We start from the raw sequence: 27,685 nt of genomic DNA on the forward strand, positions 1-27,685 counted from the left end.
TAACCCTTCCCCCTCCTTCCTTTCACCAACTCCTGGTGAATACAGATCCAACCCCCTTGGATCTAAAAACAAGGAAAAATCAATCAGGTTCTTAAAAAGAAGGCTTTTAATTAAAGAAAAAGGTAAAAATCATCTCTGTAAAATCAGTATGGAAAATAACTTTACAGGGTAATCAAACTTAAAGAGCTCAGAGGACCTCCCTCTAGCCTTAGGTTCAAGAATAGCAAACAAAGATAAACACTCTAGTAAAAGATACATTTACAAGTTGAGAAAACAAAGTAAAACTAAGATGCCTTGCCTGGCTGTTTACTTACAAGTTTGCAATATGAGAGACTTGTTTAGAAAGATGGGGAGAACCTGGATTGATGTCTGGTCCCTCTCAGTCCCAAGAGCGAACGACTTCCCAAACAAAGAGCACAAACAAAAGCCTCCCCCCACCAAGATTTGAAAGTATCTTGTCCACTTATTGGTCCTTTGGGTCAGATGCCAGCCAGGTTACCTGAGCTTCTTAACCCTTTACAGGGAAAAGGATTTTGGAGTCTCTGGCCAGGAGGGATTTTATAGTACTGTACACAGGACAGCTGTTACACCCTTCCCTTTATAGTTATGACACCTGCGCTGTTGGGGAGGGGTGCATGACCACTCTTGTGACTTCCCTTTTCTTCCCCATAAGAAAGTCATTTTTTCTGCAGGGAAACAAATAACTCTGTGGGGGATGTGTATTCTGTGTTTGTGAAGTGGTGCAGAATTTCCAAAGGAGTAAGATTTGAATCTTTCAGATGGCTTGTTTTAGTTGCAGAGTATTAATGAGGCTACCTCTGCTCAGGAACCGTACTGCTCCTCCAGGAAAAAAAAGACCCTGCTGCAGAAGAAACCATGTGATTGGAGTCATAGCACATCTCTCGCCTTATAGGAATGGACTCTGTGGGATAAGGCTCTGCTGGGGCTTTATTCCTTCCTTTAATGACTGTGGAAGGGTAAACAGCAAGAGAATTTGTTCTTTTCTATGCAGAACAAATGAAGGAAGGCTGAATTATTTCCAGGGTTGTAATAAAACACAAGCTAGCAGAGGATGGTTTCGATCCATCGACCTCTGGGTTATGGGCCCAGCACGCTTCCGCTGCGCCACTCTGCTGTGGCAAAAAGGGCCTTCCTGAAGGATGTAGTCACAGTGCAGCTCACAAGCTGTGCACTGGAGAGTTGTGCCCATGGGATTTAGACGCTTTAGAGGAAGGTGATTATATATGTGTTGTGTTACATCTCCAACGTTGAACTGAAACGTGGTCGCTGCATTCTCAGCCGGGGTCTCCTTAGTCTAATGATTCAGGAAAACCAGCCCCGCCCCCTGCTTTTCTCCTGGTAAGATCCAGCCAGTCTCCTGCCCCCCTCCAGGTTGAGGATTTCCTGATTCCCCGAGTGTCACAAACCCCCTGCGAGGGGCCCGGCGGGGCAGGGCCAGGCCCCGGGAGGAGCCGCCTCTTCCTGCCCCAGCCCAGGAACCCTTTGTTTTTGCAGCGGGGCCATGGACGGGGCCGGGAGCGCAGCGCGGAGGCTGCTCCAGCCCTGCAGCCCGCGGGGCAGCGTGGTGGGTCCGGGGGCAGCGCGGAGCGGCCAGGGCCCGGGTGGGCAGAGACACGCGTGGGGCGGACACGCTCCTGCCAGGAGGGGCCGGGCCCGGCTGCCTGGTTCGCCCCCTGCCCGGGTGGGTCCCCGAGCTCCCCGCGGCTGGAGAGGGGCTGCCCGGGGATGCCCGGGGCGAGTGTCCAGGGCGGGACGGAGCGGAGCAGCCTCTGCTGCGGGGCCGGGGCGACGGAGCCCGGGAGCGGCTGGGCCGGGAGCTGCAGGAGGGGCCTGGAGCGCGGCTCGGCTGCAGAGCTCGGAGCCCAGGAGCGAGGGGATGGGGGAGCTGGGGAGTGGATCTGGGGTGTCAGAGCCGGGCTGTGGGGTGGAAGAAGCGGCTGGTACTGGGGACTGGGGCTGCTGGGAGTTTTGGGTGTGCTGGGGGGTCAGGGCTGGGGATTGGGGGATGTCTGGGGGGCTGCATGTTCGGATTTGGCCCTGCGGGAGCTTTGGGGACTGGAGCTGGGGAAAGTGGGGGACTGTCTGAAGTTGGCTGCTTGGGATGTGGGTGAGGCCCTGGGGAATTGGGCTGCAACCCTGTCACTGCAGCCTGGGGCTCTGCCTTTTCTCTGGAAAAGCTGCTCCCTGTTTCACCATCTCCTCTCAGTCTGAGTCCCAGCGACTCTGCACAGGAGTCTGCAAGGCAGGATGGGCCCTGAAATCTGACAGCTGGGAGGCCCTTTACAGCAGTTTCTAACCCTCCCTCCCCTGCTTCTTCCAGGAGGTACCAGAAAAGCATCTGGCCCCTCTGGGAAAAGAGAGAGAAGCAGCCAAAGCCGAGGAGGAGCGGCAAAGCGAGGAGCTGCTGGTAGGTCCCCAGAGCTCCCCGCCACTTAGATTTGCCTGGCATAAGAATGACATGGTGAATGCAGAGCCCACCCTGCCAGCCTCAGCCAGGGAACCATCCCCACTGGAGCCCAGGGAGCCTGCGGGGTCAGATACATGGGTAACATGAAGCCCTTAGGATGCAGGAGGCTGCTGGGCAGGAGAGGGTCAGTCTGCGTTAGCCCAGAGACCTGCCCACGGGCTGTCTGGATGTCACAGTGACTAGGGATCCTTTCTAGCTTCTGGGGGGGAGGGAAGGAGATGAAATGTGGGCTGCAGAGATGGAGGATTTGGCTCGGTGAGAGTTGATGAGGTTTTGGGGAGAAGAGTCTCTCCTGTTGGTGATGTACAGCTCACCCCTGCCCTGATCCCTCCTCTCTTCCCGGGATTAATGAACTTCTCATCACTCACCGCAAGAGATCTTGTGTTCTGGTAAATAACTCTGCCACCCGCCCCGAGGCGCATTTATGATTTTCCTCAGTTACCGAGCAGATGAATTTCAATGTTGATAAATGCAAACTAATACACATTGGAAAAGATCATATCAAATACACATAATATGATGGTATTTAAATTAGCTGTTTCCACACAAGAAAGAGATCTTGGAGTCACTGTGAATAGTTCTCTGGAAACATCCATCCAATCTGCAACAGCAGTCAAAAAAGCAAACAGAATATTGGGAATCATTAGGAAAGGGATAGACAATAAAACAGAAAATATCCTATTGCCTCTATATAAATCCCTGGTACGTCCACATCTTGAATGCTGCCTGCAGATCTGGTCGCCCCATCTCAAAAAAAATACATTGGAATTGGAAAAGGTACAGAGAAGGCCAACAAAATGATGAAGGGTATGGAACATGTGGGGATAGATTAATAAGACTGAGGCTATGGCTACACTCCGCAGCTTTTAGCAACATGGTTTTGCCGCTACAGCCGTGCTGCTAAAAGGCGCGCAGTGTAGCTGCTGTTTGTTGGCAGGAGAGAGGTCTTCTGCCGACAAAAATCTTCCACCCCCCACAAGCGGCAGCAGCTTTGTCGGTATGAGAGTGCTCCTGCTGACAAAGTGCTGTTCACCCTGGCACTTTTCATCGCTAAAATTTGTCATTTGAGGGTGTGTTTTTTTAACACCCCTGAATGACAAGTTTTGCCAGCAAAGTGCCAGTGTAGACAAAGCGTGAGACTGTTCAGCTTGGAGAAGAGACGACTAAGGAGGGATATGTTAGAGATCTATAAAATCATGACTTGTGTGGCGAAAGTAAATAAGGAAGTGTTATTTACTCCTCATAACACAAGAACTAGGGGTCTCTAAGTGAAATGAATAGGCAGCAGGTTTAAAACAAACAAAAGGAAGTATTTCTTCAGACAAAACACAGTCAACCTGTGGAACTGCTTGCCAAAGGATGTTGTGAAGAGCAAGACACTTACTGGGTTCTAAAAAGAACTAGATCAGTTCATGGAGGATAGGTCCATTAATGGCTATTAGCCAGGATGGGCAGGGATGGTGTCCCTAGCCTGTGTTTGCCAGAAGCTGGGAATGGGCGACAGGGGATGGATCACTTGATGATTCCCTGTTCGGGTTGTTCCCTCTGGGGCACCTGGCATTGGCCACTGTCGGAAGACAGGATAGTGGGGTAGATGGACCATTGGTCTGACCCAGTATGTCCGTTCTTATGTTCTATGTTCCCCTGTTACTGAGCCACCCTCTCCCTGTTGCAGAAACAGACGGAAGCTGAGAGGCAGAAGATCGTCTGGGAGTGGCAGGAGCTGCGAGGGTTTCTGGAGGGGCAGGAGCAGCGGCTGCTGTCCCGGCTGGAAGAGCTAGAGAGAGCCATTGTCCAGAGAAGGGATAAGGGCATCTGCAGCCTGTCCTGGGAGATTTCCCTGCTAAGTGAGAGAGGAGGAAAGAAGGGGCAGCAGCCGCTGAGCTAACCCCTGCAGGTCAGGCTGTTATTGCAATGATCATACGCAGCGTTTCTATAAGCACTTCTGAGCCCTAGATCTCAAAGCACTTTACAGAGTGGGGTCAGGGGCATTATCCCTATGGGGCAAATGGGGAAAGTGAGGCAGAGGGAGGGGCAGAGCCCTGCCCAAGGTCACACAGTGAGTCTGGCAGTGGCGACAGGGATGGGTCCTGGGAGTCCTGGATGCTGCAGCCCCAAGACCTTCTCTCCTGGAAATGTCTGTCTGCATTTGCACTTGGAGGGTGAAATCCCCTCTCCCACCATGCTGAGGTCCCAAGCCAGGCCTAAGGTCCCTCTCACTGCAGGTTAATGGGTTTAGTGGGGCCAGGGGACTTCTGGGTCTCTCAGCAGTGGAGGGAATTTGATTCTCAATGCAGAGATATATCTTCTGCCTATAAAGTGCCTGGGGAGAAGATTTCTGCAGTGGCGCCCTGCCCGCAGGGATTGCTGGGGCTGTGTAGGGGAAAGTCCCTGGTAGGGGGTGGCAGCTGCTCTGGGAATGTAAACCTGAAATTCCCCTACTGCCTGAGGCTTCAATGGTGACTTCTGCAGAGCAGGAGGCCTCCCCACCCAGGGACAATCCCACTGACGGCCTCTTCTTTCTCTCCCTTTTTAGGGTGCTGGGAGCACTGGGGGCAGGTAAGTTCAGGGCTCCATTTCCCTTCCCCTCATGGGCCGTTAGGTTTGATAACTGCACTGAAGCTTCCTGTGATTCTGTCTCCCCTAGTGGCTGACTCGGGTAGGAGAAGAGCCGTTTACTGTCTGATCACTAATGAGATCACAGCAGGGCTGCTAGACACAGGGCCGGTGGGACAGACCAGGCCTGTCTCCTGGACTGATGTGGCCATGTCATGTATTCAGAGGGTGCAGAATCTCAGCTTTTGCATTTTTTAAAGTGAGTTGGTGGCCCTCAGCACTCCCCAGTGTAAACGGAGACAGTGTTGCCTTGCTGGGGCTGGTAGCAGCCTGAAGCCATAGCTCTGACAGTGAACTCTCCCATCCCCTGTTAATGTAATGGGAATGTCAACTGAAATGACAACACTTTGATGTCAACATTAGTAGCTGATCAACTGAGCAGGTGGATCGGGGAGGGGGCGGAAGTATAGCCTTTTTAGGGTGGGAATAGGGGATTGCTGTAGGGAGGGAAGAACAGAGGAGAGACACAATGACAAGGAAGCAAGAGAGAAATGGAGAAAGGAGGAAGGGAAACACAGGGAAGAACTAGCAGAGGCCCTACAGGGGTGTCCGGGAGGGGGTTGTTTTCCTCCTGAGTGACACTGAGTGTGATAGACAAAGACTTGGCAAAATAATGAGAGCTAAAATTTTATTTCCGATATGAAGGGCAGATTCTCCCCTTGTTCCTTGTACATGGGTGTCCTATGTAGAGCAGTGGGTGTTCTGCTGTGAATAGAGCAAGGTCTCCTAAAATAATGCCCTGGGCCACTGACCATAACAGACAGTGCAAAATGGCCTTCTGCCAAAAGAGCGGAACGCCCCAGGGTTATGGCTTCAGCTGAATGGTTCAGGGTTTTTGGTGTTTATGGGCCCACGTTCATTCCCTCTTGGAGACCTGGGCTCTGTCTGTGGCCACTGTCAGCATGTAGGACCTGTCCACTCTTTGGTCTGTGTCTCTTGACAAAGCCCTGGCTGGGATGATTTAGCTGGGAATTGGTCCTGCTTTGAGCAGGGGGTTGGACTAGATGACCTCTTGAGGTCCCTTCCAACTCTGATATTCTATGATTCTATGATTCTTCCCTTTCCACATAATCCCAGTGCTGGTACCACTTGTTACTGCAGTAAACTAGCATAGGGGGTGGCTCTGCCCCCCACAGAACCAGAGCGTCCCTGAGAAAGATCCTGAACAATGTCTCCATTCCTTGCTCTAGTATCTCCCCACTTCCCATCTCTCTGGGGAGCACAGGGTTGAGGGCAGGTGACTCATCATGATAATGACCATCTCAGGCTACAAAGCTCAGATCCAGGTTTCCTGGAGTTTGGGGGTTGCTGGGCTCAGGGTCTGGGGATCAGGCCTATTTCTCACCCCTCCTTTCCCCAGCAGGGAGAACGGGATGTTTTGGAAACCAGAGCCCGGGTTTGTGGAGCTGGAGAAGAGACTCCGAGATTTCTCTCTGAAAAGTGCCATCCTGCAGGAGGTGCTGCTGGGATTCAAAGGTGAATTGGAGTCTGGAGGTGGCATCTCCTCTGGTTAGAGTGACCCTCGCCCTTGGGAGGAGTCAGGGACTCTAGTGATGTCACTGATCCTCGGCTCCATCTCACTGCCAAGCTCAGCGAGTCGCCCTTCCCCATAAAGCGGCCCTGTGGGGCTGGCTTTGTCTGCAGCAGCTGCGTTATCGGTCTCTGATCTCTGTCACCATCTCGTAGTTAACAGCAATTACATTAATAAGCAATGGGGATTTTTCCATGAATGCGAGGGCCTGAATTTTCACCTCTCCCATCTTCTCCTTCGCCTAGAGACTCTGCGACGGGGCTGGGGAGCAACACAGGTACGTGTCTGTCCCTGACTGGCCATGGGGAGATTTCAGACCAATAACCATGTTAACAACAGGGATCACAGCCTCCAGCACCTGAAAGCTGTGTAATGATGTGAAGCGATGTTACTTTGTTCTTGCACCAGTATATTTTAAACTGACTTCTCTAAAATATTTTAGCTCAGGGATCGGCAAACTTTGGCATGCAGCTCGCCAGGGTAAGCATCCCGGCAGGCTGGGCCGGTTTGTTTACCTGCGGTGTCCTCAGGTTCAGCCGATCACAGCTCCCACTGGGCATGGTTTGCCGCTCCAGGCCAATGGGGACGGCAGGCAGCACATCCGTCGTCCCGCGCCACTTTCTGCAGCCCCCATTGGCCTGGGACAGCAAACTGCAGCCAGTGGGAGCCGTGACCGGCCGAACCGGTGGATGTGGCAGGTAAACAAACCTCTCAGGCCCGCCAGGATGCTTACCCTGGTGAGCCGCTTGCCAAAGGTTGCCGATACCTGTTTGAGCTCATCAACATCACGTAAGCATTTAAAATGTTTTGCAGTTTTTTAGTACTCATTAATTTTATTTGCTTTTACTTTAATTGTTGCATTTTTTACTGACTACAATAATTTCAAGAATTTTATTTTGCAGTTTTAATTGCAGTTATATTAATAGTGTTTTTAATTGAGTTTACATAGTCTGATTTTAAAGCCTTTTTTTAAAGACCACTAAGACCTTGACAACTTTCTTGTTTTTGAATGGCTGCTTGATACCTTTTTAAAAAAATACAAAGGCGGAGCTTTTTCTTTAGCATATTTATTTGAAAGTTTGTTAGTAAAGTTAGAGTTTTTTGGCTTTTTAAAAAAATAGACTTTTTTTGTTGTGACTTTTTAAATGGGTAATCTATTCATATTTTTAACTTTAAATTATTTTACTGCACTATTTACCTCTTGTGACACAGGTTGTAGCTGATTTTTACACTTTAAATAAAACATCTATTAGCATCTAATTTTGTTAAAAAAAAATTCAATATTTCTTTTTTTGCATAACCTGCACTTCTTTAAGAATGCAACGTTTGTTTGGTTCTTTTAATTAACTTTTTAATCTAAACTTTTTTTTATGCTTACATTATGCCTTAAATTGATTTATATTTCTTGGAATGATTGCATTCATTTAAGATAGAATCTTAATTCCCCCCCCAAATACATTCCTAGCCATCCCAATGATAATTAATTTCTGGGAAATATCCTCAGCAGAATTATTTGAAAGTGTTGCACCAGAGAGTAAGGGCACAGAGGCAGTGGCTTGTGGGAAACAGGATAAGTTTCATTACTAATCCTACTCTTAAAAAGAGGGGTCTTTTTAGAAAAATAGTTTAGCTTACCAGCACTGAGAGACTTTAAGAAAGTCACTAATCATGGGAGCAATGGGTCTCTTTGGAACATATTTTAATTGACAAGGCCTTACAGCCTTTCTGAGAAACAGGATAGAACTATGGTCAAAATTAAGTGCACATTAATAATCATGCATCATGAGGAGAAAGAGGAGGGAATACAAGTTAAAATATAATGAAAAAAAGCCTCTCAGAAAGGAAATATATCAGTTTAGTAGCAGTTTTGCCATGTCAGGGGTGAGGTGGGAGATGATTTTCTTTCTCCTGTCCCCCCCCCCCCAATCTCTTTTTAAAAGTCCCAAAAGGACTAAAAGTGGGTGGCTTAGTTTATTTTTTATTATTTTGTTTACTAATTAAATCCATATCCCTAAGGCCAAATTTGGCATAGGTAACTTTGTTCCCATGTTTTCTTGTTCACCAAGCATAGATCTTAGTACTGGCCCTGAACGACATTAGCCCCCTTTTGTTTGGATTAATTTAATTTTCTGTAGTTGGTCTTCTTGCACCTGTGCATGGCCTTCATGGCTGCAAATAATTTAACCTACTTTTCATCAACTTGTTGCTGTAGAGTATGGTAAGATCTTATGAACTTTTGTCTTCTTTTTACAGTGAAGTAAGGAAGAGAGTTCAAAATGTGAGTGTTGTTGGAATTATCTTTGGTGGTTAGTAGAGATGGGGACGAGGCAGAAAGTTTGGATACAAACCAGCATTCAGTGCTGTCAGTGATCGCAGGAGAGCAAAGGAACCCATAGATCATTGGTTACTAAATCACCCAGGCAGAGGGAGGGGAGAGGGTAAAAGAGAAGACAGAAAATGAAGGAGAAATAAGTGTGTGTTTGCGGGGGGAGGGGGCGGGAGGTCACAAGCTCCCAAACCTGCCCACATCCAGTCATAGAGTCATAAAGTCTAAGGCCAAAAGAGACCACTGGATCATCTTGTCTGACGTCCTGTCTAGCACTGGCTGCCAACACCACCCAGCACCCGCCCACTAAACCCAACAGCTGGAGTGAGACAAAAGTCTTGCAGTCACCAGGAGACTAGACCCTTACATGCCCGAGGCAGACAATAGGAGGGACTGGGGTGCACCAGTGCTGCAGGCCCCTGCAGTGGCAGGGAAATGGTTAAGTGAGATAATTCCGAGTAATCCTAGTGAGTGCCCCACATCCCACACTGCAGAGGAAGATGAAAACCCTCCAGATCACTGACAGCCTGATTCGCGGGGGGAATATTCCTTCCCCATCCCACTTATAGTGATCAGTTAGACCCTGAGCATGGGAGCAAGAACCAGCCAGCCAAGCCCTGAGAGAGAGAGTGATTGATGTCACCTCACAGCCCTCGTCCACCCCGCCCAATAGCCTGTTGTCTTCTCCAGCATTTCCTGAAGCTTCAGAGGAAGGAGATTAAAAACCCTCTCAAAATACATTGGAGGGAAAAGATCCCTTCCTGACCCCTGTGAGTTGTGGCCCTGAAGCATGAGGCTGAGCAACGTAAAACAGAAAATGGAAGTGAGCCCCACTTAATGTTCCGCTATTTGTCTCTATTGACAATGGCTTCCATCTTAATATCACCGGCAAACTTCATTTAATTTATCACACCAGCATTATGGAGTCTTTGTCCTGTCCCTGCCTCTGCCTGGTCCCCACTGTTGTGGGAGTTGCTTCCAGGATTTTAAATCTAGCACAGTGGGTTTAGTGCTGCTGGAAGGGATAAGGTCTGCGCTGTGATAAAGTGATGGAATGTTTTCCCAGCATATGACTCAGAAACATTTTGTGCAGGGAAAGAGCCAGGGCAAATTATGATGTGACAGAAACTAACTTCTGAAATCTTCCCTGTTACCCTTCTCACCCTGATAGGCAGCAGAGTAACGCCCACCTTTGGCTCCAGATTGTCCCAGCCTCCCACACCACAGGGAAGGGAACTGGCTGTAGTGGAGCCAGTCCAGGTAGGGATTATTGCAGGGTTGCTAGTGAGTTCCTGCTGGAGGGAGAGGGGCAGGAAATACTGAGGGCCTGGGATCTTTGCGGGAGCTCAGTCTGGAAGTGGGATGGGGGCAGGAAATACCCAGGGTGGAGAAAGGGAGGGGGACAAGGCATGTGACAAACTTGCTGGGAATTGTTTAACCCAAGTCCTGGATTCCGGGAACAGACTCATGGGGTTTGGGGAGGAAATTATCGTATTTGTAGAACGGGGCTGGTGGGGGAATGCTGGACAGTGCTGGGAAAATGTATGAGATTCCCAGTGCAAGAACATAAACCTACTCGCCAGAGGCTGCTACAAGATTCAAAGGAGTGGGGTGGGAGGTTACCCACCAGTGTGGCCTAGAGTAGATAAGCCCTCCCCTTCCTTCCAGCTGCTGGCAATGGGAAGTTTGTTGGGATTCCTACTGGGAAGCCAACCCTGGAGCCTGCTGGGGACCCCATTTCCCATATCAGCCTCTGGCTTGTAAGTGTGTGATGAATGAGAAGACCCTTCCCCCTCTGTTTGCTGGGAGGGATGAGGGGATCTCTATCTCACTTCCTGTTTTGCCTCCTGGTTGCTCTGAGCAGGGTGGGGGTGGGACTCTGCTGACTGTGTCTCTGTCAGAGCATCCATTTGATTGGCTCCTTTTCCCCATGAATAGTTCTTGCTCTTTCAGGGGCTGGTGACTTTTGAGAAGGTGGCTGTGTATTTCACCAAGGAAGAGTGGGCTCTGCTGGACCCCCGTCAAAGAGCCCTCTGCAGAGACGTCATGCAGGAGAATGATGGGAATGTGACTTCGCTGGGTAAGGATTCCTGTCCCCTCTGTTCTTAGAAGGGGAAATGAAGAGTTAAGGTTCATGCCACTCCCACAATGTCACCTCTAATCTGCCCTGTCTCAGCAACAGCCCATTGAGTGCATTGAAATGGGGAAGGCTAGGTCCCTCAGGATTCACATGCACCTCTCTGCATACCACAGTAACAGCTCTGCCAAGGTGCTCCAACTACTCCCTCCACCATCCAGTTACAGCTGACCCAGTGCACAGAGCTGGAGGGCATGTCGATAAATGCTGGTATTTCCATCTCCAGAGGTGAAAGTAAGCCGGTACAGGCTGGTACAGAGGACCGGTAAGAAAAGGAGACTGGCTGAGGGAGGGAGAAGCCTGCCCCCTGCATAAGAACAGTTTAGTCTCAGCTGTTCCCTGCATGGTTCAGCCCCTGGGGTAAGGAGCCGTTTCTGGCATCCTTGTTAATTTCACTCACAGTTGCTGGGGGGAGGGTGTGTTTGACCATAGCAGGGGCAGGTCTTTTCTGCCCCCTGGATGAAGGGATCTCTCCAATACAAATATACATCACAAATACAAGCATTTGGCTGCACAGCTTAAATCCAGAGCTAATAAAAGCAGGTGGAAGGGGAAAACTCACTGTCACATTGGTTTCTCGTCTCCTCCCTCCTCCTCCAGCCAGGCTGCAGACAGTAAGGCTCTGCATTCCTCCCCACCCCGCACTCAGCAGGGGCTCTCCTCTAGGGTCTAGCTTGCAGTGAGCAGCGAGAATGGCTGAGATGCCTGCTGCTGCTGCCTGCAATAGGGGTTGGCAGGTGGGGGCTGCAGCTCCAACAGGAACCACTACCCACAGCAAAGCCACCCCAGCCCCCGGCTCAGTCCTGGCACATGGAAGGTGTGAGTGGGCCAGCCCAGCGTGGGCAAGAAAGGGGCATCCATGGGAAGGACTGGATGGAGCAAAGCATCCTTATAGCATCTCTCACATTGGGCCATACAGCTGCTCCTGCTGCTCTCCCTGTTGTCGTGCCATGCCTCGAGATGAATATGCTGCACATCGGCCCTTTCCAAGCCACAATTTCACATACGGCATGGGATTCCACTGAGTATAAGAAGGTCCCACACACGAAATGAATAGCGAGTCCGCTATTAGAGAAAGTTTTTCAATTTCAGCCTGTGCACTCTGCAGGCAGGACAAAACAAAAAGAGATCTGAGATTGCACCCAATGTCCTAAGGACATTTCAGGTGTTCAAATCAATATATAAAGAGGGTGGAATGAAAACTACTACTTCTTTCAAAGGAGGCACAATAATTTCCCTGAATATCCAGTTTTCCCCTCCAATCCCTTTGTGGTTTTGTCTATGGGGGCTATTTGCTTTCCCTGTGATCTTTAGTTGCTTTAGCAAAATTGATTTGCTCAAAATAAACCCTGATCATCATGACACATCTTTCCACCATGTTCTCCATGTTTTTTGTGTGTTTTTTTTTTTAAAGTAACATTTCAAAGAGGATCTGCAAGCCGTTTGGACATCACAACCATGATCTTCTGCTGGGGAGGCAATGGGATAGATTTGAACTTGGAAATGGTTCCTGATTTTGATTGTATTTTTTGTGTATAATAGATCCCATCATCCCAGGGGCAGAAAAGAACTGCCCCTTCCATGGTCACACACACCTTTCTCTGCCCTCCCCCTCACAACTGGGAGTGAATTAACAAGGATGATGCCAGAAACGGCTCCTAACGCTGGGAGCTGAACTGCGCAGGGAACAGCTGAGTTTAAACTCTTTTTATGCAGGGGACAGGCTTCTCCCTCCCTCAGCCAGTCTCCCTGCTCCCTGCTGCAAGCTAGAGGGAAGCCCCTGCAGCCGCTGCTGAGTGCCAGGCAGGGAGAAAGCAGGGAGCCTAGCATTGGCAGCCTGGCTGGAGGAGGAGGGAAAACATGGAGAAAAATGTGACAGTGAGTTTTCCCTTTTTCAGGCTTATTCCAGTATTAAAGTTTTATTACAGACAGTATTTTTAGTAGAAGTAGCAGCTTTATTTTCTATATCTATGTCATGCAATGGGAGGGATCCATGAAGTACGTAGGAGAGGTGGGTTGCTTGCTTGCGATTGGACCATATGGGTAAGAAATGTAAATTACTTTCACCCCTGCCCAAACCCCAGGGCTCCCAGCTGCCTCTGCAGCTGGTAGCTCCGGGGGTGATTTAAAGGGCCCGGGGCTCCTAGCTTCAGCCGGATCCCCGAGCCCTTTAAATCCAGATTTAAAAGCCCTGGGATTTAAAGGCCCCATCTCTTCCGGTAGAGGCCACGCCTCTTCCAGCCGAGGCCCCTCCCCCTCCGCAGGACTCTGGAGTACCGGTAAGTCCTTTAAGTTACTTTTACCCCTGCCCATTTCTGAACACAACACAAACAATGGCACGTTCTTCGTCCTTCATATCTATTGTAGAATCATAGATTTTATGGCCAGAAAAGGGCTATTAGGTCATCTAGTCTGACCTCCTGTATAACACAGGTCATAGAATTTCATCCAGTTACTGCTGTATTGAGCTAAATACCTTGTGTTGGACTAAATCTAACGTAGCTGGGGATATAGCTCAGTGGTAGAGTGCATGCTTTACATGTAGCAGGCCCTGGGTTCAATCCCCAGCATCTTCACATTTTTCTTTTGGGAAGGAAGGAATAGCTCAGTGGTTTGACTATTAGTCTCATAAACCTAGGGTTGTGAGTTCAATCCTTGAGGGGGCCACTTAGAGGGATCTGGGGCAAAATCAGTAGTTGGTCCTACTAGTGAAGGAAGGGGGTTGGACTTGATGACCTTCCAGCTCTATGAGATAGGCATATCTCCATATTTAAAAAAGAAAAAATATTCTCCTCCAGAAAGCCATCCACTCTGACTTAAAGACTTCAAGAAATGGAGAAACCTCCACTTCCTTTGTTCGTTTGTTAACCTTTGCACCAGCCTTACTGAGCCATTCCCAGTGGCTAGTGGGAGCTGCAGGGCTAGGGACAGAGTTAAGGTTGCATTTTAGGGGTGGTGTGTATATTAACACTTCCTTTTCTGGTTTTCAGAGGTGTAAGTTTAGCCACCACCCACATAGTGGAAAGGTATGCAGCAGAACTGGGCAACCTGTACTTGGTATTTATGTAGGTTATGGGCATTTGATTTCCTTATTTTTAATAGACTTTTTCGGCATTCGGTGTCTGCATGAGAGATTTTGCCAGCATAATTCTGTCAATTAAGGATGTGGTTTTTCCAATCCCTAACAAACAGAGCTCTGCTGACAAAACTTTGCAGCTCAGAAGAGGCCAGAGTCTGCAAGTAGATTTTAAAACACTTTAAAATATTGCTCTCAGCCCTGACATTTTAGAATCAGGGGGAAACATCTAAGAAGAACTCCTTCAGAATGCAACCAAAACACACAAAACACATAGCCTGAAAGTTAACAGTGGTATCGCTCCGACTCAGCTGAATGAGTGTAGCTCAGAGGCAGTGGCCACAGCAGGTCCTCTTGACCCAACCAACCAATGACTGTGAGAGCAGTGTGAGGTTCCTGTTCAGGAGTTCTTGTGGGGGTGGAGGGGGGAGGAGATCAGGGAGCAGTGAGGGGAGAATATGATGGGGGAGCTAGTGCTTTAGGGTGACACAAGGTAGGGCAGGCTGAGTGTAGTGGGAGGAAAGGGATAGGTATGTGGAAGACTAGACGGAATCAGGGAGGGATGGGTACCATGGAAGGAAGAGGAGGTGAGGAATCAGAGACAGAATCTCCTGGGAAGAGGCAGTGTGGTGGTTTGGGGGAGTGGGAGCCTGGGAATGGAGAAAAGGGGGTGGAGGTCCCAGCAGTGGTGCTGTTGGAGGGGGAGGATTGGGTAGGAGATCTGGGATACTTGGAAGTGGAAAAGACTGAGGTTAGTGGGAAGGGGATGGGGAGTGGTTGCTCCAAGGAGCAGGAAGGATCTGGTGGCAGTGGGAAGGGAAGGTTTCAGGGAGGCAGATATTTGGGGCCCTCCACTGAGAATGCTTTTGCCATAGTCTCTAATGACCTTTCTCTAAGCAAAGCTCAGAACCAATACTCCATCCTTATTCTTCTTGACCTGTCAGCTGCCTTTAATACCAATGACCATGGTCATCTTCTTGACATCTTGTCTTCTTCCTGGCTCTCCTCCTACCTCTGTAACCACTTCTTCAGCGTGTCCTTAGGAAGATCGTCCTCACCCCCACTCCGTTTTTCTGTGAGGGTTCTACAGGCCTCAGTCCTTGGTCACTTCCTCTGCACTTTATCTCTGGGAAATCTCACCCCCCAAACACAAATTCTGCTACTGTCCGTATGCTGATGAATCACAGATCTACCGCTCTACTCCAGACCTGTCTCCTTCTGTCCAAACTGAAATCTCAGCCTCCCTCTGATGACTCCTCGTGGATGGCTAGCCATCAACTCAAGCTCAACAGTTCAAATGTTGATAACAGAGCTCTTAATCCCCCAGACCAGCCCCCCTCCTCCTTTCTTGCTGTTCACTCCAGAATTAGCTGATGGAATGTCAGAGCCTCTGGCAATATTTCAAACTCAGATAACAGGAGAGGTCCCAGAAGATTGGAGAAGGGTTAACATAGTGCTCATCTTTACAAAGGGGAAAAAGGAGGAGCTGGGGAACTATAGACTAGTCAGCCTGACCTCAATACCAGGGAAGCTACTAGAGCAATGTATAAAACATTCAATTTGCAAATACCTGGACAATGAAGGGGTAATCGATAGCAGCCAGCATGGATTTACTAAGAACATAACATGACAAACCAGCTTGATATCCTTCTTTGATAGGGTACATGGTTTGATGGATAAAATAGACCTGGACTTCAAAAAGGCTTTTGACACAGTCACATGAGTAAGCTGGAGAAATGCAGGAACTCCCATGAAGTGGATATATATTTGGTTAAACAACCGCAAGGAAAGAGTAACTATTAACGGAATGATGTCAGATTGGAGGGATTTCTCAAATGGGGTTTCACAGGGTTCTGTTTTGGGTCTGGTGTTATTTAACATCTTCATTCACGACCTGGATGTAAGAATAGAGAGCATACTGATCAAATTTGCAGGTGACACAAAGCTGTGGGGGTGGGGGTTGCAAACACTTTGGAAGATAGAGCAAAACTTCAAAGGGATCGTGATTAATTGGTGAACTGGGCTATAGGCAACAATGAAATTCAGCAAAGACAAGTATAACGTGCTACACTTGAGGAAGAAAAACCCAATGTACAAATACAGAATGGGGGATAACTGGCATGGCAGGGGCACCGCTGAGAAGGATCTGGAAGTTGTGGAGGATCACAACCTCAACATGAGGTCAACAGTGTGGTGATGATGCAAAAAGAAGCAAATGCATTAAGAGAAGCATAGCATGCAAATCACAGGTGATGATAGTACTGCTGTACTCAGCACTGGTTAGGCCTCAGGGGGAGTCCTAGGTCCAGTTTTGGTCCCCAGTGACTAGATAGGATGTAGAAAAACTGGACAGAATCCAGAGGCAAGTGACAAATATGATCAAAGGGATGGAACACAAGCCAGTGCACAAACGCTGATGGAACTGGGTGTGTTTAGTTTGGAAAAAAGAGTTAATGGGGGGGATATGACCGTGATCTTCAAATACTTGAAAGGCTGTGTAATCGTGCATGGCCGTCCCTCCTGGTCTGTCTCTGAGGGAGGCCACACCTCCTCGCTGTTGGGCTCTTAGTACTGCAATCAATTAAGGGGGAATTAGGAGTCTTCAAAGCTCAGGGCACTTGATCCAGGCTGAGCAATAGTGAGTCTATGATGCCCGTCCCTCAGGCTGGACTGGGCACTGACAGTCAGTGCTCTGGCCTGAAATCAGGGCAGATTTGCAAAGTCTCCAATCCCAGGCCCTCAGTCAGGGTGGGACAGCAAACAATTAAGCGTTTTGCCCAGGGTGAGCACCAACAGTCTAGAGTTCAGGAAGGTGTGGGCACCAAACAGCCTAGCGTCCTAGCTCGGTGGAGGGTAGACCAACACAGGCCTCCTGGCCGAAGCTGAGGAGGCTACCGCCCCACAGGCGGGGTGGCAGGAAGTAGGGGGACCCAGGGCAATCTGACTCCACCAGGTCCCAGCCCAGTGCCCTAACAGTGGCAGTGTAGTACGCCACTGGATCAGTGGGGATCCACCCACAACACACTGACTTAGTGTCAGGTGAACCCTCAACCAGATGATGGTCTAGTTTCCCTGAGCTACTTCCAACAATTCCCAGGTACCTCTGACCTCCGTCGGTGGTCTGTGGCAGCCCCATCATCGGCTCATTGGCCCCTCGACTGGCTGGTGACGCTGGGAGCTCTGGCCAGTCCTCTGGCAGCAGCCCCAGCAGCTCCTCAGTGTCCCGCTCCGGCAGCTTGTGATAAGCATTTGTCTCCCTCAGCAGCTCCAGCCCAACTGAGCTGCAAGTCCCTCCTTTTGTATTTCTGCTTCGTTTCCCGCCCCTCATTCCGGAGGGGTGGAGGTGGCTTTCCTGGCTCTGTAGCCCAATGGGCGGGTTGTGGTCCTTGCTGGTCTTCCTCATTACAGGCTGCTATACAAAGGATGGAGAACCGTTCTTCTCTCTTGCCACAGAGGGCAGGACAAGAATCAGTTGGTTCAAACTACAGCACAGCAGATTTAGATTAAATCTCAGGAAAAACTTCCTAACTGGAAGAACAGTAGGACAATGGAACAGATGCCTGGAGGTTTTCAAAAGGAGGCTGGAGCCATCTGTCTTGGGTGGTTTAGTTGCAGCAAATCCTGCACCTTGGCAGGGGGTTAGACTAGATGATCTTTGGGGTCCCTTTTAACTCTATGGTTCTAAGGGGAACAGGGGGTCAGCCTTGGAAAAAGCTAAACCTAGCGTGTCGCCCATTAAGGGTATGTCTGCACAGTGTCTGGAAACTGCCTCCCAGCCAGAGTCCATGCTGACTCACTACAAATAACGGTGTAGGCACTGTTGGTTGGGCTGTAGCTTCGGTTCTAAAGCCAGGACTTGAGGGGAGTGGGTGGGCTGGACGGTCTGAGCTCCAAGAAGAGCCCTAACATCAAAGCAATGTCTCCACAGCCATTTTTAATGCACTAGTGTGAGACTCAGCCTGGAAGGCAGCTGACTCCCTGATGCACTGTAGACATACCCTAAAGAGGGGTTACCAAGGGAGACTATATGAAGGTTGGGTCACCGAACTCCCTGTAAATACATGACCCAGCCCCCTCCCTTGGCACTCTGTCACCACGCCTTAGTGGGTCACAACTGAGGATGCCAAATTCAGGACAAATTGCTGAGAAATAGGGAAAAAACAACCCAAAACTTGTGGTTATTCTTTTATAAGATGGACCAAACCACCCACAAAAGTAAACTCCTGTTTCACCACTCTGGCTAACAAGAAAACATAAAGGCAGTTTTCTCAGGCATTCCAGTTCTTATAACACCAGCAAAAACACTGGATTCAGAGATGAGTGGTTCTTTACAACCAGTGTCATTAAATAATAGTTTCTTCTGATCCCAAAGGGCCAGCCACTCCTGGGTCAATATACAACTTAGATCTTACCCAAAAATCACACTGGTGCCAATCCTTTAGTATCTAAAATCTAAAGTTTTATTCATAAAAAGAAAGAAAGGTGAGAGTTAAAATCGGCTAAGGGAATCAATTACATACAGTAATGGCAAAGTTCTTGGTTCAGGCTTGTAACCGTGATGGAATAAACTGCTGGTTTAAGTCAAGTCTCTGGAGTACATCTACAGCTTGGATGGGTCACAGTCCTTTTTTCAGAGCTTCACTCTGTAGCAAAGTTCCTCCAGAGGTAAGAAGCAGGATTGAAGAGAAAATGGAGGTGTTTCCAGGGCCTTTTATAGCTTTTGTCATGTGGAGGGCATTTCATTGTTCTTACTGTGAAAAATTATAGCAACAAGCTGGAGTTTGGAGTCTCATGAGCAAGTCACATGTTCATGCCCAATTTCCCTGTCATGCCATGTATTCTATCTCTCTTTGATGTGGATTTCTATCTTTCCTGAAGACTGTTTGGTCACCCAGTTGGATATTAGTTGAGTTTGATAGGATGTACCTCAGATTTATTGGAGAACTTAAGACATATGACCATTTGCTAAAGTCATCATTTCTCACTTCAGCTTTACTTTTTCCCAACCCTCCATGATGACATGGAGAAAGTTCAAATGCAGTTCTGTCAACAGGAGAGAACTCTCCAATTTACTGGACATGCTAACAAAGAAACAGCAGTGATTTAAAATCTCCATTCAGAAATGGTGAACAACAGCAGAACCCCAACTAACTGAAGGAAGTGCATATGGTCACAGTGTAGTTCAATTGTTGAATTCAATATTGTCTCACATGATCTGGGGAGGGAATTCCGTGATAAATGATTTTGAAGTAGGCAAAATGCCCATGTATTTTGTTCCCAAAAGATCTCTCCTAGCTAATCCTATGTTATGGGGAATGCTGCCCTTCATGACGCAGATGTTGAGGAAATAGAAGTGGGTTTTTTGTTGAATTAATCCATTGTAGGTGTTAAAAAATGTTTATAAAATTAGTGTTGGAAATATAATAGCTGCAGAAAAATAGCTATTTTTGAATAGAATCTCCAGCTCTGATAACAAATAAAGCTGCAATCGTCAACCATCAATAAGAAGAAAAAGGTTGAAGTCCATTACCTTTCAGGTCAATAAGACATCTAAAGGCTGGTCTATGCTGAAAAGCTGTGTTGACATAGCCACATCTCTCAGGGGTGTGAAAAGTCCTCTCCACTCAGAGTAGTAGTTATTGTGACCTGAGCCCCAGTGTAGACAGTGTTAGGTTGTCAGAAGAATATTTCCAGTCTTTGACAGATTGATTCCCTATGGGAAGCGAGTCATGACATCAATTCCAAATTTGACCCATCTCCCTGTATGTGAGAAAGGTGCTAGTATGGAGGGCTGAGCCAGCTGTCCTATCACCTGGTTCCTCAACTGTACCTACAGCTTTTAGTACCCATGAATGCAAAGACTGAGAGAAATGGAGAGTTCCAACCATTGTTATTTTGATATCTTATTGTTCCTTTTTCTATTTTTTGTGCTGACCTTTCTATTATATCAGGGTGTGACTGTATAGCTCATTGCATGCGTGACAAAAGCTTATTGGTGCCAATTGTCAAAGGGGTCACTGTTATTCACAAGCAACTCAGACCTGACAAATTCGCCACACCTAATTCAGTGCTTTTATATTATTTATCCAGGAAGCATAGCAGTGAGATCTCTACTGAATACTTGTAAATTATTGATAGTCCTACGCACTACGAGAGGTGTGTACATGTCATATTTAAGGAGTAATGTAAGTACATAGAAAATTATGTCCATGTGGTATTGTCATGAGGGTGAGTCAACCCAGTCATAGGTCTTGGTGGGGACGGCCCATTCAAATGGGAGGGAATTGTCTTCCGTCCCTTGCTAATCAGTTATGCGATGTATTGCTAAATTGTCAACCTTTGCACCAACCCAGAAAAACCAATGGAAAACCATCAAAGACAAACTATAGACATTGAAACCCTGTGGAAGTTAAAAGGACAATATGACAATCAGGAGATAGTCCTTTCTGTGAATAAAGACAAAAGACTGATTCAGTTTATAACAGGGTGGAGAAAAACAGTCTGGGTCCATTCACCAAGGAGATCCCTACTGACCAGTGGTGCTTCATGAAAGGCAGGGCCCTGGCTTCTAGGACTGACGTGTGAGGTGAGAATCTACTTAGATAGGAAAGGTAACTATTAAAAAGTGTAGGTTGCATTTTATGATTTTGTTTTGTTGGTTATGGTTCGTTTCCATCACTCACATTTGTTTCTGTTTAAATCTCTATCCCTTGTTAAATACATTTCCATTTCTTCGATGACTGTACTCAAGTGCTGTGTGTGATACAATAGCCATGGTCTACAGTAAAACTGGTAACCTGGGATATACCATTGCTTCGGGAAGGGAGGATCTGTGATTTCTCTGAGTATCTGGTGATTGGGGCTGGACCCCAGAGGGGGACACATTGAAGGAAGTCAGGGCTAGGGTGCCTCTATAGTCAACTGGCAGGGCTGCTGTAGCTCAGAGGTGGGTGCTTGAGTGCCTGACAGGCTGGTTGAGTTTGGTCACTAACATCCAGCTGCCAAAAGCAAAAGTCCCTCTTCCTAATGGCAGGTGGCAACAAGGAAACTCACAGCCCTCAGCTCCTTGAGAAGGGTCACAATGTGCATCTATGTTGATCCACCTGTCAAATTCACACCGGGAAGGCATCCTATAGTATGGCTACCTGAATCACAATAGCCCTAAAACTCTCCCCTATAAAAAAGCACAAAGTCCTGTGCTTAGGATGGAAGAATCCCGTGCACTGCTACAGGTTGCAGACCGACTGGCTAAGCAGTAGTTCTTCAGAAAAGGACCTGGATGAGAAGCTGGATATGAGTCAACAGTGTGTGCTTGTTGCTATAAGAAGCCTAATGGCAAATTGGCTGCATTAGTAGGAGCATTGCCAGCAGATCGAGGGCAGTGATTATTCCCCTCTATTCGGCACTGGTGAGGTCACATCTGGAGTACTGCATCAAGTTTTGGGCCCTCGACTACAGAAAGGATGTGAACAAATTAGAGAGAGTCCAGTGGAGGGCAATGAAAATGATTAGGGGACTGGGGTACATGGTTTATGAGGAGAGGCTGAGGGAACTGGGGTTATTTAGTCTGCAGAAGAGAAGAGTGGGGGCTTTAAACTACCTGAGCAAGAGTTTCAAAGAGGATGGGTATCAGCTGTTCTCAGTGGTGGCATTTGACAGAACAAGGAGCAATGGTCTCAAGTTGCAGTGGGGGAGAACTTAATTAACTCCACTCACCTGGGTTAGAAACATTTGTTTCTTTCAAGTAGATAGTGGGAAATGAGACATTAATTCAGACCCAAGAGGCAAGGAAGAGGCTTCATGAGTCAACAGTGTGATGCTGTTGCAAAAAAAGCAAACATGATTCTGGGATGCATTAACAGGTGTGTTGTGAGCAAGACATGAGAAGTCCTTCTTCCGCTCTACTCTGCTCTGGTTAGGCCTCAGCTGGAGTATTGTGTCCAGTTCTGGGCGCCGCATTTTAAAAAAGATGTGGAGAAATTGGAAAGGGTCCAAAGAAGAGCAACAAGAATGATTAAAGGTCTTGAGAACATGACCTATGAAGGAAGGCTGAAAGAACTGGGTTTGTTTAGTTTGGAAAAGAGAAGACTGAGAGGGGACATGATAGCAGTTTTCAGGTATCTAATAGGGTGTCATAAGGAGGAGGGAGAGAACTTGTTCACCTTAGCCTCTAAGGATAGAACCAGAAACAATGGGTTTAAACTGCAGCAAGGGAGGTCTAGGTTGGACATTAGGAAAAAGTTCCTAACTGTCAGGGTGGTTAAACACTGGAACAAATTGCCTAGGGAGGTTGTGGAATCTCCGTCTCTGGAGATATTTAAGAGTAGGTTAGATAAATGTCTATCAGGGATGGTCTAGACAGTATTTGGTCCTGCCATGCGGGCAGGGGACTGGACTCGATGACCTCTCGAGGTCCCTTCCAGTCCTATAATCTATGAATCTATGAATCTATAAGGGAGAGAGGAAAAGCCCAGAGCTGCTTTTAGTCCCAAGTTGAGGTCTCCTGGAAGATGGAAAAGTCTCTTGATCACTGAGGATCCCATGGGATCTTCCTGCTCCAGATTCTCCGAAGTCCTGGGTGCGGGGAGGGCGCCACTGCAGAACGTGAAATTCAAGGGAGGACCATGGAAGGGAAGGGAGGAACAGAAAATGGAGAGGAATGAAACGGGGGAAATGCCTCTTCTCTCTCCTGTTCCCCTTCCAGCAAGAAATGTGATCAGTGGGGAAACTCCCCACCATGATGTGCAGAAATCACAGAGATATTCGCCACACTGAGCAGTGATAGACTTGTTGCCTCCTATCCCAGTGAGAGCAAAGAGCCACCAGAGCTGGAGCTGTGGGCTACTGTGCTTTCCTTCCCAGATGCTGGAATAATTTGCAGCACGGAGGCCTGGCTCGGGGCTGATGAGGTGGAAGATCTGCTTACCACAGTGGCGGGGGGGGGGGGTGTCCTCGGGGAAAGAGGCTGAGGGGAGGCAGGACATGGGGGCAGAGCAGAGGCAGGGCCATGGTGAGAGTACCAGTGGTTTCCCCACTCCTCAGGAGGTTCTTTTGGTGGCACTCCAAAGGCGGTGGCCCAGTACTCCTCCAAAGAGAGGTGTGTCACATCCAGCATTTCTTGCCCTGTTTGGGGATTCTCAGCCTCCCCGAGCCCCTTATAGCCGCCGCCCACGCGCAGTGTCACTGGTAAATTCAGTCAAATGAGACTCTGGGAGCCTAGGGGGTGAAACACCTGGATGAAACTGGCTGCCTGAGCACAGCCCCTCTGCACTCAGGGGAGCGGTGAGAGGGGGAGGGGACTCAGTGAGTAAATCCTCAGAAATCTCACACCTGGGTTTGTAATGTCAGGCTCCAGCAAACAAGTACCTTTATGTGTGAAGGGAGGGGCTGTGAAGGGGAGACTCCATGTGGGTGTCAGTGTGAAGAGGAGGGGCTGTGAGGCGGAGAGTCTGGGGGTGTCAGTGTGAGGTGGAGGTGCTGTAAGGGGGAGAGTCCATGTGGGTTTCAGTATGAGGTGGAGGGGCTGTGAGAATATGGTCACCTCCGGGCAGCAGGAGCCTGCTGACATAGGAGTTGAACTGCCCCCTCTCCCCAGGTGGCCTAGAGACCAGCTGCTGTCCCTGCAGGGTCCTTGGGAGTCACAAAGGGGTGATGTGAGGTTACTGCCACATCAATCCTGGGGTGGGGGACTGGAGCCTCTGGAACAGCACTGTGGGGAATTCACTGTCTGTGGAAAAGCAAGTCTAGGAATTGGGATTCCCAGCTGCATTAAAGTGCCATGAAGGAGAAGAAAGAGTTAATGCTTTAGAAAAGTCTGGGTGCGCTGGATGTGAAGGAGAGTGCCCAGCTCTCAGTCTGCAAAATGGCCAACCCCAAAGGTTCAAAAACCCTGAGTCAGGCTCACCAAAAATCATGAGATTGGCTTTAAAATAATGACATTATGTAATATTAATAGATTTGGGGATCTTTTTATTTGCCTTCTGCTTAATGAGCCTTTAGGGCGCACTGGGGTGACATTTTGAATCTTTCTCCACAGCCATAAGGGCTAGAAAGGTACTGTTTCTTTAGGAGCGAAGGCTGAAATCATCACATCTCCACTTGACTCCAGGAGCTGGGGCTTTAAGGAAAACAATAACTCTCATGAGACTCAAGGCAAAACCATTGGAGTTGGCAGCACTGAGTCGGATTGAGTTTTTATTCTCTGGGATTCCCTGGAGCAGGGATTCCCAACCTTTTTCTTTCTGTAGCTCCTGCCCAACGTGGTATAAAACCTCCACAGCCTACCCATGGATCTTGATGGCCCACTTCATGATCTTTTCAAAAATTGTAAAAGAAACATTGGGGTGCAGGGTCTGGCCAGGAGCTAGGGTGGGGGAAGGGTCTCAGGGTTGGGGCACGAGGTTGGCTTGTGGAGCGCTTACCTGGGGCAGCTCCTCTTTGGTAAGAGAGGTGCAGGTGGGAATGAGTGGCGGTGCAGGAGCTCCCGTTTGGTGCTCTGGATGGGGGTGGGGATGTGGGGAGGTGCAGGAAGCAGGGCATGGGGAGGATGTGGGGAGGTGCAGGAGTCAGGCAGGGGTCTGGGGAGGTGTAAGGGGGAGCAGGGGTCAGGGCTGGGGACTGGGGAGGTGTGAGGGGGTGCATGGGTCAGGGCACGGGGCTGGGGAGGTGTGGGGGGTGCAGAGGTCAGGGCAGGGGGCTGGTAGTGTGTGAGGTGGGTTCAGGGGTCAGGGTGGGCACAGAGCTGGGGGTGTGGGCTGTTGTCATGGGGGTGTTCACAGCAGGGGGCTGGAGGGCCTATGCCCTGATTCCAGCCCCTTCCCCAAGACCCTGCCCCCACCTTGTCTCCTCCTCCTCCCTGGAGTGGGGAGTGCACTGAGGCTCCACTCTTCCCCTTCCCTCCTGCCGGCAAACAGCTGATCGGTGGCAGGGAGAGGGGCAGGAACGGAGCACACTGGGGGAAGAGGTGAGAGAGGAGCCTGGCTGCTGGCGTATGCTGCCCTGCTGCAGCAGGAACCAGCAGCATCAAGCTTCTGCCCCCACAGGAGAGAGCGGGTGCGGAGAAGAGTGGGCTGGGGCCCCTTTGGACCATGGGCCTGGTGCCATGGTGCTAGTTGAACCAAGGTAAAAACAGTACTGGTGGGAGGGGAGGCAGCTCTGTGCACTGCCGCTACCCCAGGCAGTGCATGGAGACCCTCTGCTCCCCTCCCCAATGGGTGTGCAGAGATGTGCCAGCAGCATTAAGGGGGCTCCCTGCCCACTCTACCTCTGTCCCTCCATGCTGCTCCCAGAAGTTGCTGGCATGTCCCGGCATCCCCTGGGGCGGGGGGGAGTGTCTCCATGTGCTGCCCCTGCCCCGAGTACCAACGCCTCAGCTCCCATTGGCCAGGAACTTCAGCCAATGGGAGCTCTGGGGGCAGTGCCTGCAGGCAGTGGCACATGGAAACCCTCTGACCCCACCCACCTAGGAGCTGCTGGCGAAGGACTGTGTGTACCGGTCACTTCGGGAGCTGCACTGCCCGGGGTAAGCGCCACCCCTCCTGCACCCCAACCCCCTCCCCCAGTGCGGAGACTGTAGCCCGCACCCAAATTTCCTTCCATAGCTTTGCTTGTCTTCCTTTCACCCAGAACCATCCTTCAACTCCTTGTGTGCAAGTAGCCATCCCTGGGATGCAAAGAGACAGTCACAGGATTCTACCTCCCAGCAGCCAACCACACCTTCCCAGGCTTTGGCAGAACGAATGATGGTGCTCTACTAACTCCACTTAGTTGCACTGGGGTGCTTAGCTTCCTCAGCATGACTTTCTTCTTTTGTCCCATTCCTGCCTCACTTCCGCCTTTGGCAAGTCACGCAAAGGAGGCCAGCAGGAATAGCCAGCCTTCATAGGCCAACGACCAAGGTCAGAGGAGACCAAACCACAAGGCTTCTAAAGGTGACTGGCCTAGGTCCTCTAGCTTTCCCCTGCTGATGCCAAGGCTTTTTCTCAGCTCATTTCACCACCCTCTGTCATGCAGGGGTTGGGGTTATTGCAGGTGTTATCCAAAATTGGGCCAGCTAGTAAGCTTAGGAAGGACTAATGACCCACCAGAGTTTGGCAGAAAGCAGCACGTTTATTATATTTGTATAATATATCCTATATAATATATATGCAGAGTCAGGATGAGCTCTACCCTGACATCTGGTGGTGAATTATGGCGAGTGTGGAAAAGAGCTTTAGGGGCTGATCTTGTTTGAATAGGCACACCCACACTGCCTAGCATGAGCCCACAGCAGCCCAAAATGGTCACTTTGGCAGCTGTAGGATCCTCAGTTTCTCTGTTATTGGGGCAGGAGGAATAAAGTGTTGTTACCCTGATGATGTGAATCAAGGACAATGAAACTGTTTTATGACAGAGGGTCTCACCATCACCTAAGTAGCACTCACTAGACAAGGGACATGGGTTCCAACACCCAGTGAAGTAAGAGTGGTTGGGGATATATATGTGTACTTCAGGATATGGGTTCCTTTTCAGGTCATTGACCACTAATTGTGCTATTCTCTTTTTCCACTGTTGAATAGCAGATCTGATTTTGTTTCTATTAGAAATCTAGCTAGAGGTTGCTGAACTGAATTCACTTTGGGCCAATGGTGTACTGGGGCTCTTCCACTACAAGCTGATATTACTAAGAGCTAAAATTGCTAGGATGAGATAATTGAGTACTGTGTTAACTAGTGGGGGAGCCTGAAGATATATTGCTAAGCAGCTAGTAGAGTGGAGCAGTTTGTGGGATGGTTGGAGCAGCCCATGGAACAGTGAGCGGAGTAGAGCAGTTTGCGGGGATAGCTGGAGCGGCGTGGCGCGGCTGGTAGAACAGAGCCATTTGTGGTGAAGGCTGCAGCAGAACTCCACGGAGAGGTGGGACAGTTGGCCTCGGACCACGTAAGGTGCCCCTTAACACCCCGTGTTTCCAACCAGGCTGGTGGGGGGGGGGGGGGTTAAACTCTGCAGATAAACATTTGAACTCTGGGGTGGCACTGACCAAGGACAGAAACTTTTGGGTTGTTGGACTTTGGGGTGATTGGACTTAAGACCCTGAGGGGAAAAGCACACTGCCAAAGTTACTTGGAGGTGGGTCTTTTGCTCATGGTTTGTGTTATGAATCCTGTTTGTGGTGTTTCCCCAACATAATGCCACATTGTTTCCCTCCTTTATTAAAAGGCTTTTGCTACACTCAGACTCCATGCTTGTGAGAGGGGAAGTATTGCCTCCTAGAGGTGCTCGGGGGATGGTATGTAATTGTCCCAGGTCACTGGGTGGGGGCTTGAGCTGGTTTTGCATTACGTTATTGAAACAGAACCCCTAGATACTGAACCTGGCCCTTGTTGGTGACAACTCAGAGGGGCAGAAGGGTTACATTTTGATAGCTAAGCTCAAAATAAGGGGGAGGTCACACTCACATACTCATGGTCCCAGGACAGGCACGGCCCTGGAGATGTCAGGATTCTTCAAGGTAAGTGTCCCACAGTGCAGCG

General features: G+C 49.1%; 1 long non-coding RNA gene and 1 other non-coding gene across 3 annotated transcripts; one reads left to right on the forward strand and one right to left on the reverse strand.

The window, feature by feature from the left end:
• The first annotated feature begins 1,030 nt into the window (after positions 1–1,030).
• LOC128823118 (uncharacterized) lies at positions 1,031–27,488 on the forward strand. Of its 2 annotated transcripts, none has more exons than XR_008441670.1 (10): positions 1,031–1,585; positions 2,342–2,428; positions 4,164–4,385; positions 5,025–5,047; positions 6,465–6,580; positions 6,881–6,912; positions 8,889–8,913; positions 10,133–10,221; positions 10,915–11,041; positions 25,800–27,488. It is a non-coding gene; the product is annotated as an uncharacterized LOC128823118 (long non-coding RNA). The 2 variants fall into 2 exon arrangements; XR_008441671.1 differs by having other exon boundaries at positions 6,468–6,580.
• On the reverse strand, positions 1,064–1,135 carry TRNAM-CAU (transfer RNA methionine (anticodon CAU)). Its single transcript has one exon. It is a non-coding gene; the product is annotated as a tRNA-Met (tRNA).
• Positions 27,489–27,685: the final 197 nt, after the last annotated feature.

Source organism: Malaclemys terrapin, chromosome 15 (genome assembly GCF_027887155.1).
Source record: "Malaclemys terrapin pileata isolate rMalTer1 chromosome 15, rMalTer1.hap1, whole genome shotgun sequence".
Lineage (NCBI taxonomy): Eukaryota > Metazoa > Chordata > Testudines > Emydidae > Malaclemys > Malaclemys terrapin.